Source organism: Ornithorhynchus anatinus, chromosome 4 (genome assembly GCF_004115215.2).
Source record: "Ornithorhynchus anatinus isolate Pmale09 chromosome 4, mOrnAna1.pri.v4, whole genome shotgun sequence".
Lineage (NCBI taxonomy): Eukaryota > Metazoa > Chordata > Mammalia > Monotremata > Ornithorhynchidae > Ornithorhynchus > Ornithorhynchus anatinus.
This window is the reverse complement of record NC_041731.1, coordinates 69,819,001-69,832,098: the sequence shown is the minus strand read 5'-3', so window position 1 is coordinate 69,832,098 and position 13,098 is coordinate 69,819,001. Positions and strand designations below refer to the sequence as shown.

The 13,098-nt window shown below is 42.0% G+C and overlaps 1 non-coding gene across 1 annotated transcript; it reads right to left on the bottom strand.

Moving 5' to 3' along the window:
* Nucleotides 1-12,562: 12,562 nt before the first annotated feature.
* Nucleotides 12,563-12,700, bottom strand: LOC114811847. Its single transcript, XR_003759543.1, has one exon. It is a non-coding gene; the product is annotated as a small nucleolar RNA SNORA7 (small nucleolar RNA).
* Nucleotides 12,701-13,098: the final 398 nt, after the last annotated feature.

The window sequence follows — 13,098 nt, the reverse complement described above, 5'->3', positions numbered from 1 at the left end:
ATCCTTGACTATTACTCCATTGCTGCTTGGTATGTTTTCTTGGTTGTAGAATTCTGTGGCAGAATTAAGCTCCATTTTGCTAAAGATGATCTTTGGCTAGTGGGTACGGTTTCCTTGGTTCTGGCTGATACATCCCTTAAGTTTTCTTTATCATCATCATCATCAACATCATCAGTGATATTTATTGAGCACTTTCTGTGTCCAGACCACTGTACTAAGCACTTGGGAGAGCCCAATACAACAGAGTTGGTAGCAATAGGCTTATCATTTTCCAAATCCACCTGGCTCTTTTGGCAAAGAGGTTTAAAACCATTTGTGGGTCTTCTTGGGTGTGTGCCCCTGAGACACAGTCACCTGGGAATGGCAATATTCTAATGACTGTCTCTAGGTTTTTGGATAATGTCGATAGCCTATTGAGTTGAAAGTGCTTGGCACATGGTATTTATTGAGTGCTTACTGTGTGCGGAGCACTGTATTGTGCTAAGGAGAGTAAAATACAAGAATAAACAGACACATTCATTCACTCATTCAATCCTATTCTGCATTGATTATGAACTTTGCTAGGTACCCCTTAAACACTTTGCTACCCCAGCCCTACAGCATGTATGTAAATGTCCTTTTAATCTGCTATTTCCCCCATCCCTAAACAATTTTTAATGTCTATCTCCCCGGTATACTGTAAGCTCATCGTGGGCAGCGATCGCATCTACCAACTTTGTTGTACAGTACTTTCCCGTGTTTAATATAGTGCTCTGCACACAGTAAGTGCTCAATAAATACCACTGTTTGATCGATCGTGCAGTCATTATTGACTGTCCGTTCAAATCATAGACAAACTATGTCAACTAAATTCTGGGGAAGCGGAACAAAATGAAAGGCCCTTTTTTACCACAAGATAAAAGCACATTCAGCCTATGCATATTGGGTACATTTCTGAGTGCTGCAATATGGGAAGGGCAAAATAGAATTGGAGAAAATACTATGAAAGGCAATCTAGATGATCCAAGGAATGGAAAATTTGCCTTATAAACAAAAAAAAACCTAGGATATTTCTGTCTGGAAAGGCACAGTGTTTGAAGCTTGCAGGCGGGATAACAAAAAGAAACACTTCTTCCCCTTTGGGGTGGAAAGCCTAAGAGATTCATTACACAGGAAGACAGGAAGTTGTACAAGCTTAAAATATGTGTAGGTTTGAAAAGGATGTAGCTAGTGGTCTCCAATGAGGTATTAGAATATTAGGCATATCTCAAAATATTAAGGTGGATATGGAGAAGAACAATCATCCCCTGGCTCCTTCAAATATCCTGTTGTTACTGCTAGGGGCAGACTACTGAACTAGGTGGATCATTATTCTGATTCAGATTAGCACTCTTTGTGTTCTTAAGTTTGTGCAAGTTGATTTATATCGCTTCTGTAAGGGTCATGAGAAACTAAATTACACAGGAATGTGTAATAATAATAATTCTGGGGCTTGTTAAGTGCCTACCATGTGCCAAGCACTTTGCAAAGCACTGGGGTAGATTCAAAATTATCAGGTCAGACACAGTACCTAGCCCATATGGAAGACAAAGTCCCAGTAGGAGAAAGACCATCCAATTTTTCAGAAGGGAAAACTGAGTCACTAAGCAGTTATGTGACTTGCCCGAAGTCATACAGCAGGCAGATGGCAAAGCCAGTTCCTCCCACTCCCAGGCCCCATCCTCTTTCCAGCAGGCCATGCTGCTTCTTTGGTGGTTTCAAATAAACTGATCATGGTCAGCAAATACAATTTGTCTTTATCTCATTTACCCGAATTATGATTAAGAATCTCCAATTTAAAATATTACATGCTAAAATTATTTCCAAGAAGTATGTTTACATACCAGAAAAGTAGCCAGACTACACAGTTAAACAGAAAAATTTAAGTCAGAATCTTCATCCTAGAGTAAACATGCAATTGCTTATTACCGAATCCACAACACTGGAACCAATAATGATGATGCCAAGCAATGTACTGGACAACAGACCAGACACAGTTCCTGTCCCACAAGGCGTTGCAGTCACAGAGGGAGAGAGAACAGGTATTTTACATACCTTTTACAGATGTGGAAACTGAAGCACAAGAATACTGAAGTGATTTCCCCAAAGTCCCCCAGCAAGCCAGTAGCAGAGACAGGGTTAGAACACAAGTACCATGCTTTCCAGTGCTGTGGTCTAACCATTAGACCTTACTGCCTCTCTAGTAGTGGTATATTAAACAAAAAAGGAAAAAAAAAACTTCCTCACAAGACAGATATTCGTCATCTGGCTATATGTGATCATCAGGAATTTATAGCAGTAGATTCAATAACTCTATGGATGAATGCTTCTGGACTCATGTAAAGTTGTAAAAAGGAAAAGGCGACCATCACAAGACTCCTCCAAACATGCTTTTGGGAGACAGAATCCTGAATTGGATTGAGCATTAGTCTGAGCCAATAATGTCATTCCTTATCTTCTTATTCCTCCCTGACCTGCTGCAGAATAACCTTGGTTGTCTCCACACTATGGATTTTACAGTCTACAGACTCTTCTGTAAAATGGGGATTAAGTCTGTGAGAGCCCCATGTGGGACAGAGACTGCATCCATCACAGTTTGCCTTTATCCACCTCAGCACTTAGTACAGGGCCTGGCATATAGTAAGCACTTAATAAATACCACTACTATCTTTATTATTATTACAGATGGCTATGACCTGGTTAGCCTTTCTGGGACTCTGATCCTCCTGAATTACACCTGGATCAGACATCCACTTTCAAGATTATGAGCCCATCTTCTAGACTGTGAGCCCGCTGTGGACAGGGATTGTCTCTCTTTATTGCTGAATTGTACTTTCCAAGTGCTTAGTACAGTGCTCTGCACATAGTAAGCACTCTATAAATACGATTGATTGAATGAATGAAGAATAGGCCAGAAGAGGCTGGTTTAGGGGGAGTAGGAGTCAGTCATCACATCGTGTTACCACAAACTACTCCATAGAAAAAAGAGCATTCTGAACATGTTCATAATATAAAGTCTCTCCAGCTGTTGCTCTTTTACATGCGCTTCGATTATATGTTACCTGAGAGCAGACACTGTGCCTTTTGCTTTTGTAATTCTCTCTAGTAGGTGCCCATTAAATATTACAGACGGATGGATATCTTGTTATGAGTCCTTAATGGCATGATTATATAAATAATTCTCTTGTTTTTTGAACACTTTCAAGTACTGTATGTAATGCATATGGTCCTTCTGAACAGGTTCCACATACATCTAAGACTATACATATTATTTCACATGCTATATAGGGTTGGTGGAAAAGGTTTAGCCAAGTTTAGAAGCCACTCAAAAGTTTGTGGGTTTGGACCTTCAAACCCAGCTAAACTTATTGGTGTCTGTGTTCTTTCTTGTGGTGGGAAAAATACTAACTTCTGTTTGAAGAAGAAAAAAAAAGGTTTAAATAGCCACAGAGCTTGAAGAACATCAAACGGTTCTTCCCAAAGAACAGTGCAATCAGTGAAGTGTAACTGAATCAGAAAACACACAGAGTTGACAGCAATCTGATTCACAAAACACACAGAACAATTTCGTGGTTGCAGGAGAGCCAAGTTAAACAGGACGTTTGACAGTACATTCCCTGATCCATTAACAGTTCCCTGATTTGGCATCTCAGATCTTTCAAATGACCTTCCAGTGGACCCCCATTCGTTGCACGATTGTTCAGGAAATGATGTGGGCAGCAAAGTCCAGTGCCTGGAACAGGTGGTGGCTTCTGGGTAGTCCTGGCTGGGGTTGTCTCCGCTCATTTGGACCGTCACCCCACAACAGGAACAACAATAACAATTTTGCCAGCAGATTTCACAAGAAGATTTTCTTTTTTCCCACCGGTCTTCTGATTTTCTGTATGTGGGAGCCCAAGAAACAGTTTGTGCCTGAAATGTGGTAACGTATGGCTTCTGAGATCAACCCATGTGGAGACAATATAAATTGTCCACTTGAATAACTAAAAGAGGAAAGGAAACATAACCAATACTCTTTCTTTTCCCTTTGTAGTCTTTTTTTTATGGTATTTGTTAAGCACTTACCATTTGCTCGGTATTATACTAAGCACTGGGGTAGATACAAGATAATTGGGTGGACACAGTGCCTGTCCCAAATAGGGCTCACAGTCTTAATCCCCATTTTGCAAACGAAGTAACTGAAGCACAGCAAAGCTAAGTGATTTGCCCAAAGTCACACAGCAGACAAGTGGCAGAGCAGGGATTAGAATCCAGGTTCTCTGACTCCCAGCCCCAGGATCTCTCCACTAGGTTGTGGTGCTTCTTGCTGCTGCTGCTGCTGCTTTATTTTCTCAACAGGTGTGTTCCAACTGGCTTCAGGGCCAGGCAACCTATGTTTAGATAAGGGAAGGATTGCTATCCTGTAATTTATTTATATTAATGTCAACCTCCTCCCCGGATTACAAGCTTGTTGTGGGCAGGGAATGCATCTATTGTTATACTGTACTCTCCCAAGCACTTAGTACAGTGCTCTGCACACACTAAGCACTCATTTAATACGACTGACAGACTGACTGACTGGCTGATTACACTTACCCATTCCTGTACTGTCAATTTAGCTGGAAAATTGTCTTTTTGTTCCCTGCCTGAGAAGCTAGAAATGATTAAAATGACACTCATGTCTAAGCAGAAAGAACTCTGAGTCAAAACAGATTTTAACTTTACAAAGGAATAGGCTATTGGATGGCAAATGGAATCCTTGTAAACCAGGTTATTTAGTTGGTGCTGAATTGTATAATACCTAATCACTGAAAGGAAGATTTTGATGCTTCTTGTGTGGTGAAGCTGAATGCTGTCATTTCTAACAGTCTCCAGTTGAAGTAATTCTGCGGTGAGCTTACTATGTGCTGAGAGCTAGGCTGAGTACTGGGGTAAATTCAAATTCATTAGATCAGGCAAGGGCCCCAGCGCTTAGAACAGTCCTTTGCACATAGTAAGAACTTAACAAATGTCATTATTATTATTATTCATGTATTAGTACTAGTAATAGCATTTATTGTATAATACCTATGGTATTCTATAGTATTAAAGTATTTATTAAAAATCTGCTCTATACTGTGATGGCTTGTCCAGCCGTTGAATGACCCCAAAAACCTGCTTGATCATTCCAGGACTACCCAGAAGGTCACATATTAAAGAAGTTCCAGATCATTTTGTTCCTGGCACTTCCTTGCTCAGCCCCTACTCCTACAAGACTCCTTTACAGGTTCAGAGCAGATCTTGGGGAAAATTCTTACATTTTGAAACATACTAGGTACTTTGTAAGTCATTTCTTATACAATTCTCTTAGTAATTAAAACCTTCCCTAATGTTAGGCCTTTGGGGAGGAGTATGGATTCTGTTGGACAAATCAGGAAGCAATTAATGCATTTCTGTAATGTGGTGACTATTATTTTATCATTGTTATTATCACTGTATTTGTTAAGCACTCACCTATATATCAAGTACTGTTCTAAGCGCTGGAGTAGATGCAAAATAATTAGGTCAGACCCAATCCCTGTCCCACTTGGAGCTTACAGTCTATCGAAGAAGGAGAACAAGTATTGAAACCCCAGTGAAGCATAGGAGAGTGAAGTGATTTGTCCAAGGTCACACAGCAGGCAAGTGGCAGAGCTAGTATTAAAATTCAGGTCCTTTGACTCCCTGGCCCATGCTTTTTCCTCTATGCCACAGTTTCCCAGTGATGTGACCAATCGATCAAGCAATCAATTGTATTTATTGAGCATTTGGGGCTGCACTGCTTTGAGCAATCCCCAGTCATCTGAAAAACTTTGAACTTTGGTTCCCCAGAAAACCAAACCCAATGAGATTGGATCTTCTTGTTCTATAACAAATAGGAAGAAAATAAGTATTTAAATCCTGGGAACTACATGTGTTTCAGCAGTCATTCGTGAAGAAAGGCACTGATTGCCTCTGAACTGGCTGTGCTATGGATGCTATGGCATGGCTCTATTGTGTGGAACTACCCTACAGTCCAGGGAGCATTGGGGCTAAGGGGAAAAAAAATCCAAAAAAAACGAGGTTGGAAGCTTTTAAAAGAGCTGTGTCCATCCACCCGCTGCCAAGCAGCTGCACTGAGCCCTAACTTGGGCCTCGAGGATCAATGTTACTGAAAAATATCTCCCCTTCTTTTCCTCAACACAGTTTGAACCCTGAAGTTATCTTCCTTTTGATAGAAAAAAGAACACTGGTTAAATACAAAGTTAATGCACCAGTTCTCATGATGGCTGGGTGCAATTGAAAAAGTAAATAATCAAAAATACATGTGTCCAAACATTACAACTCCGTTGGAGAAAGCCACATTGCTGACAGGCCACATTTACCCATATGCCAAAATGAAAACCGCTGTTTGCGACATCTTCATCTGCTTGATCATTGCCGAACAACACCTCTAGTAGCCCAAGCCACCACAAGTTCCCAAAGCATCAGAGAATCCCCAGGGAGAAATGAGGATGGACCTTCCGTAACCAGACTTGGGTGGATTTCCTAGCCTTTGCTGATGGAGCAGCTTTCAAGCTTTTAAGTGTAACTACCTATTCACTGGAACCTTGTTAAGGACAACCTCTAGGTCCTCATTTAACAACAACCCTTCCAAATTCTTGTGATCAAACATATATTCTTGAGCGGCATCTTGAGGCCAAATGCAAATGAATCAGAAACACATGGATGAAATTGTCCTGAAAATTTCCTTGCTATTAAAAATTAAGGTCGAGAGTACTTGGCCTAGCGTCTTTTAAATGATGCCAAAACCAAAATCTTGAAAAAATGTGTATACTGTTTACACAAACAAATAAACATCAGGGTAAACAAGTTTTTTTGTTTGTTTTTTTTTTACCTCTTCTCCATATTTGAAACGCCCAGATCCACAGTAAAAATGTTCGCAGCCAGATTTTTGGATATGGAAAGTAGCAGCCCAAGGCATCTAGAATTATTACTTCCTTATTAGGCTATCTGGCTTTCTGATGCATGGACCTGAATAATTGCGAGAAATGTAAGCATGTAACACTAATGTTTTTCATGTGATCTTAACTGATTGAAATACACAGAAACTTGCAACGCTCGCTTAGCTTTGATCGATGAATGATAAATGTAGCGTTCTGTCCAAAATAAGCTTATGTAATTTGCTGGCCTGAGACAGCACAATCTGTTGATTTAAACTATTCCCCAGGGAGTGAGGAATTTTAGCCAGTTCTACATGGACTAAGTGAAGACTCATTCAGTGTAGATTATTAGGGCTGAACATCAAGTCTTGGGTAGACTACCCAGATAGTTTCTCTGCATTTCAGTCAATAACTTAATCAATTATATTTTTTGAGCACTTATTGTGTGCAGAGTACTATTTTAACTGCTTGGGAGAGTATCCTACAGTGGAGCTGGTAGAGACATTCTCTGCCCAGAGTAAGCATATAATCTAGAGGGGTGCATATGGTAAGTAATGATTCTTTGACTTTCCCCTTCTCATAGTCCAGCTTGGAGGCTTCTTTGAATTATCATCTGACCAGTGGTGGGTGAAAGCCAGGGAGGCAGGCTGGACTGTTGCTAAGGGATCTGATCATGGTGGTGTGCCCACTCGGTATGCCCGTGGACCCTCAATTTTCAGGGCAGATGATCGAGCTTCCTAAGGTCACAGCCAAACTGTCTAATGAATGGAATCATTGTAGAAGCCTCTGTTTTAGATCTTATTCTTTTTTCACTTTACACTCCAATCCACTGTCATGGCTTCAACTACGCCCTCTATGCCAACACCTCCAAAATCAAACTCACTATCCCTGATCTCACTCCTTTTCAGCATTATCACATTTCATCCAGCCTCCAGGACATCTCCACATGGATGTCCCTGTGATACTCAAGCTCAATATGTCCAAAACTGAACTCATCTTTGATATCACTCCCAGAGAGGAGTAGCCAAGAGTCCTTCTGACTCTCAGGCCAGTGTCTATCTATTAAGCCATGTTGCTTCTGAAAACCCCGTAACCTTAAAACTAACTTTTTGATCTCCACCTTTGGCCAGATTCACCATCTTGGAGTCACATAGCGTGAAACAGAGGACATTCCCTCCCTCCACCCCCCTAAATGGCAAGGGAACATGGAGAACTAGTATCAACCCCAAGCCACGATGAAGAGGGGCTGAAGATGTTCTGTGGTGGCAGCGGCTACAGGAGATGCTTCAGGGATATGTTTCAGGGCAGGGCTGTGGTGCATCACAGCATCTTGGTAGCAGAGGGTGTGTATGGGATGTGACCCTCAGGGCTAGATGCTAAGAGGCATGGGAGCATGCCATGGCAAACTGGATGTATTTCAGCAGAAGTGGTTCCAGGCATTGTTGCAGGGCTGCATTCTGGGACATGATTTGGGGCATGAACTATGGCCCTGGGGATTGGCGGGGGGCAGGGTGTAAGGTGTGCATATGTGCGTGTGTGAGGTGGAGAGTGATACGGGCCACTGGAACTAGTCTGACAGTGAAGCCAGAGCTGGGGTTAGTGGAAGATTGGGGGTGGGGGTAAGCATGGGCACGGAGGCACCAACTCTTTGGAGGTGCTCTGTAGCTGCAGCAGCTCCACTTGTAGGTCCTCAGGGAGGAGTGAGGTTGGGGAGGGGGTTTTGGCTTCAAGGAGGAAGAAGCTTGGAGCTCCTCTATACAGTGGACCTCACCCTGGGCCGTGGGGATGAAGGCAGTGGGTGCGGGGAGAAGAGATGGAGCAAGGAAGATCATGCAGCAGCCTGGGGTTGTCTTGAGACAACCAAGGATCCCTATGTGGGGCCCCGTGATACCTGGGAAAGGGAAAGGGGAAGAAAAGGAGCAGGGGGGAGAGGGACTGGTGTTGGCTTCATGGTGGAAGGAGATTGGAGCTCATGCCTTTGCTGTGGAATTTGAGGCCACCTGAAGGACACAAGGGCTAACAATTTTCTCACCCAAATCCTCCCTTAGACCTTACGTTTCCCACACAGCTGACAAAGCCTACCATCCTCCCTGTCTCTGAGGCCCCAAACCTTGGTGTCATCTTTTACATTTCCCTTTCTTTCAAACTATATATTCAATGTGTTACAGATTTCTGTCATTTTATTTTTCCTCCACTTGATTTCCAGGGTCTATTCCTTCCTTTCCATCCAAACGACCACCACACTGCTCCAGGCATTTATATCCCTGACTTGACTACTGTATCTTCAATGCCTTCCCCACCTCAAGTCTCTCTCCTCTCCGATCCAGACTTCATCCTACTTCTTGGATCATTTTTCTAAGACACGTCTCCCCACCTCAAATGATTAACCATCCCCCTCCACATCAAACAGGAAATCCTGACTACTTGTTTTAGGACACTCCATCCTCCCCCTCCTAGTTATCCATTCTCTTTTTCCACTACACTTCAGGTTGTACTTTTCTTGCTCCTCAAACTAACGTACTCATTGTGTCTTTCTTATCTCTCCCATCACTGATCTCTTGGTTACGTCCTCCTCTCTTCCTGACACTCCTTCCCCCTTCAAATCTGACATTCCACAGTTCTCACCATTTTCAAAACCCTTCTGAAATCACATCTCCCTTGCTTATATCCCCCTTTCTTCCAGAAATTCCTCACCAGAAGTGTTAAAGCCCTCAATCAACTCTCCTCCGCCTACCTGACCTTACAGATTTCCTACTACAACCCAGCCAGTACACTTTGCTCTTCTAGCACCAACTCACTGTACCTCAATCTTGTCTATCTTGCTGTTGACCCCTTGTCCACATCCTCCTTCTGGCTTACTTATTACTTACTCTTCCTTCATATATGACAGACCACCATTCTCCCCATCTTCAAAGCCTTATTAAATCATATCTCTTCCAAGAGACCTTACCTGACTAAGCTCTCTTTTCTCCTACTCCCTCTCTCCTCTGTGTCATCTTTGCAAATGGGTCTGTTTCCTGTGAGTACTTGATATTCACCCCACTTTCAAGCCCATACCACTAATGCATATATCTGTAATTTATTTATTTAAATTACCATCTGCCTTCCCCTCTAGACTATAAGCTCCTTTTGTTCAAGGAAGGTGACTACCGACTCTATTATGTAGTACTCTCCCAAGTGCTCATTACAGTGTTTCCGACACAGTAAGCACTCAATAAGTACGATTGATTGATTGACTAATTAATACTGCCTCTTCTGAATTTTTGGGCTACTAATTCATGTTCATATCCCCTTTTTCAATCTTTTGCCTATTCATAATTTATTTTGGCATCCGAATCCCCAATAGATTATAAAAGTCTTTAGAGCAGGGGTCTTTTATACTAATTCTATGATCTCTTCCAAGCCCTCCATTGAGAGCTCTGCACACAGTAGACACTTAGTCATTTCTACTGATTGACTGAAATTTCACAAGACTGTGTTTTTGGTCTTCGGCACCAGATGTATATAGAACCCTCAGCGTTCTAAAAAGAAAATTGAAAAGCAGAGTGCTAAGTGTTGTTAAATATACTGGGAGTGAGCTCCAATTTCAGTGTTTGGGGCTTGTGGGAATGTGTTGTGACAGTGACAGACCAAGTTTTCCCTAGTAGAACATACATTTCTATAATTAAATATTACAGCTCATTGTTCCGATAACAAAATTGAAGTATCTTCCAACATCATAACATCCTTAACAAATAATGTCACTGGAATAGAATGATGCTACCACATGATAATAGGTTCTGGGTGCCAAATTCATTTTATACTGGTTTTTTTCAAAGCAGGGTATTACACTGACTTCATTTCCGTTACTGAGTAATTTAGAGGTGACCAAAAAAATTTCATCAAAAAAATGATCTAATGACAGAGTTATTTGCTGAATGACTGAAATACCAAGGGACAGTCAGCATTTGGCATGACAGAATTCATTTTAAATGAACTATTATAAGACTTCACCTTTGCAATCCTAACAAGTGCAATTCAGGTCTTGGAGATTCAGTTGGAAATGTGAAATATGAAGCTACATCTCTGTATCTGCATCCACATGCTTTGGCAGAGGTATGTGCTCGGATCCTTACTGCACAAGTCATGCTGTGCCTGACCAACCAGAAATCCAAGATGGTGGCAATATCAAAATACACTGACTTGTCTATTTTTCATTGTACCATGCATTTATTTTTCTTACTTTCTTTGGGCAAGGTGATGAAAGCCTTCCATTTTATGTCAGGTTGTTAGAGTGAGTCCCATGAAGTTCAAAGACTGTGTTTAACCTGATAAACTTGTACCTAACCCAATGCTTAGGACAGTGCTTGACACATGGTAAGCACTTAACAAATACCATTTAAAACAAAAAAGACTGGCTTGATGTCATGTTTGTCTAATGCTTCCAACACTAATTTGGCTTCTTTCAGCCTTAGAGCTATTGTGCTGGGGGAATGGGCCAGGCAAAAGGGAAAACTGGTAGAGGACATTAGCAGCCATCCATCATCTTTACAACAATTAAAAAAGATGGGGGCTGTTGCTACTGGTGTCTTATTTTCATTTCCTACTGAATTGTTCTTGCAGCAAAGCCAGGAAGTACTGTGACACAGACTGGAATGTGAAAGGGCAAGATGTGACAAGATGTTCTTATTAGTTTGACTTACTCTAAAATCCCGCTCTTGCCATTGCACCACCAAGAAAAGCCCCATAATAACCTCCGCCTTCCTTCCCTTGGCTGAGGACCACCCCCTCAGCATCTTCAAGTACACAGGGAGGGGGAGAAAAGCTGCTCTTGGACGCTGTTGGATTCCTCCTTCCCCATGAGATTTTGAATCTGTTTTGTATATTCATTCATTCAATCGTATTTATTGAGCACTTACTCTGTGCAGAGCACTGTACTAAGCACTTGGAAAGTACATTTCAGCAAGAGACAATACCTATCCAACAACAGGCTCACAGTCTTGCCTTTTAATGTTTCACCACTCCTGTTGTGTCTGTTTCCAATTCCTTTTCCAATCCAAGCTCTCTTAAACTCTCAGATTGTGAGCTTGCCAAAGGACAGGGACCTTGTCTAATTCCTACTTGTTTTGTATTCTCCCAGCACTTAGTTCATATAATGCACTCCGGATGGTAAGGCCTTAATAAATAATAATAATAATAATTATGGTATCTATTAACCTCTTACTATGTGCCATGCACTGTACTAAGCAATGGGGTGGATGCAAGCAAATCGGGTTAGACACAGTCCCTGCCCCATACGGGGCTCACAGTGTCAATCCCCATGTTACAGTTGAGGTAATTGAGTCCAGAGAAGTGAAGTGACTTGACCCAGGTCACACATGCTTCTACAACTATTACCACTACTCCTGCTACTACCACTTGTCTTCTTATTTGCCGTTGAGTCGTCTCCGACCCATAGCAACGCCATGGACACGTCTCTCCCAGAATGCCCACCTCCACCTGCAACCATTCTGGTAGTGGATTCATAAAGTTTTCTTGGTAAAAATACAGAAATGATTCACCTTCGCCTCCTTCTGCGCAATCAACTTGAGTCTCCGCCCTCGACTGTCTCCCATGCCGCTGCTGCCCAGCACGGGTGAGTTTTGAGTTGCAGCAGATTGCCTTCCACTTACTAGCCACTGCCTAAGCTAGGAATGGAATGGGCAGGCTTCCGCTGGACTCTCCCTCCTGTAGCCGAGACTGGTAGAATATTGGAAACTCTCCAGGTGTGAACCTGAGAAGGGATTATTACTGCTATTACTATATAGGTGTCCTTTTACAACAACAAGGCCACTGCTGATGAGGTTGGATTGCTGAGTACATGGGTGTGTTTAAATTCATTCAGTAGTATTTACTGAGCGCTTACTATGTGCAGAGGACAGACATCATGGGCACATAGAGATAGCTCCTTCTCACATTGTTCTGTATAGTTCTCATGTAGCTGTTGCTGTTTTAGAGAATAGGATGCTGGTCCTATGACCCTGCCCTGCTTTATTCCGATGAAGATGGGCAAATCAGCAGATGGGGCACTTTCAATTCTGACTTAATCAATCAATGATATTTCATTAATTCTTTTAATCGTTTTTACTATGCACTTACTGTGTGCAGAGCACTGTACGAAGTGCTTGGGAAAGTACAGTGC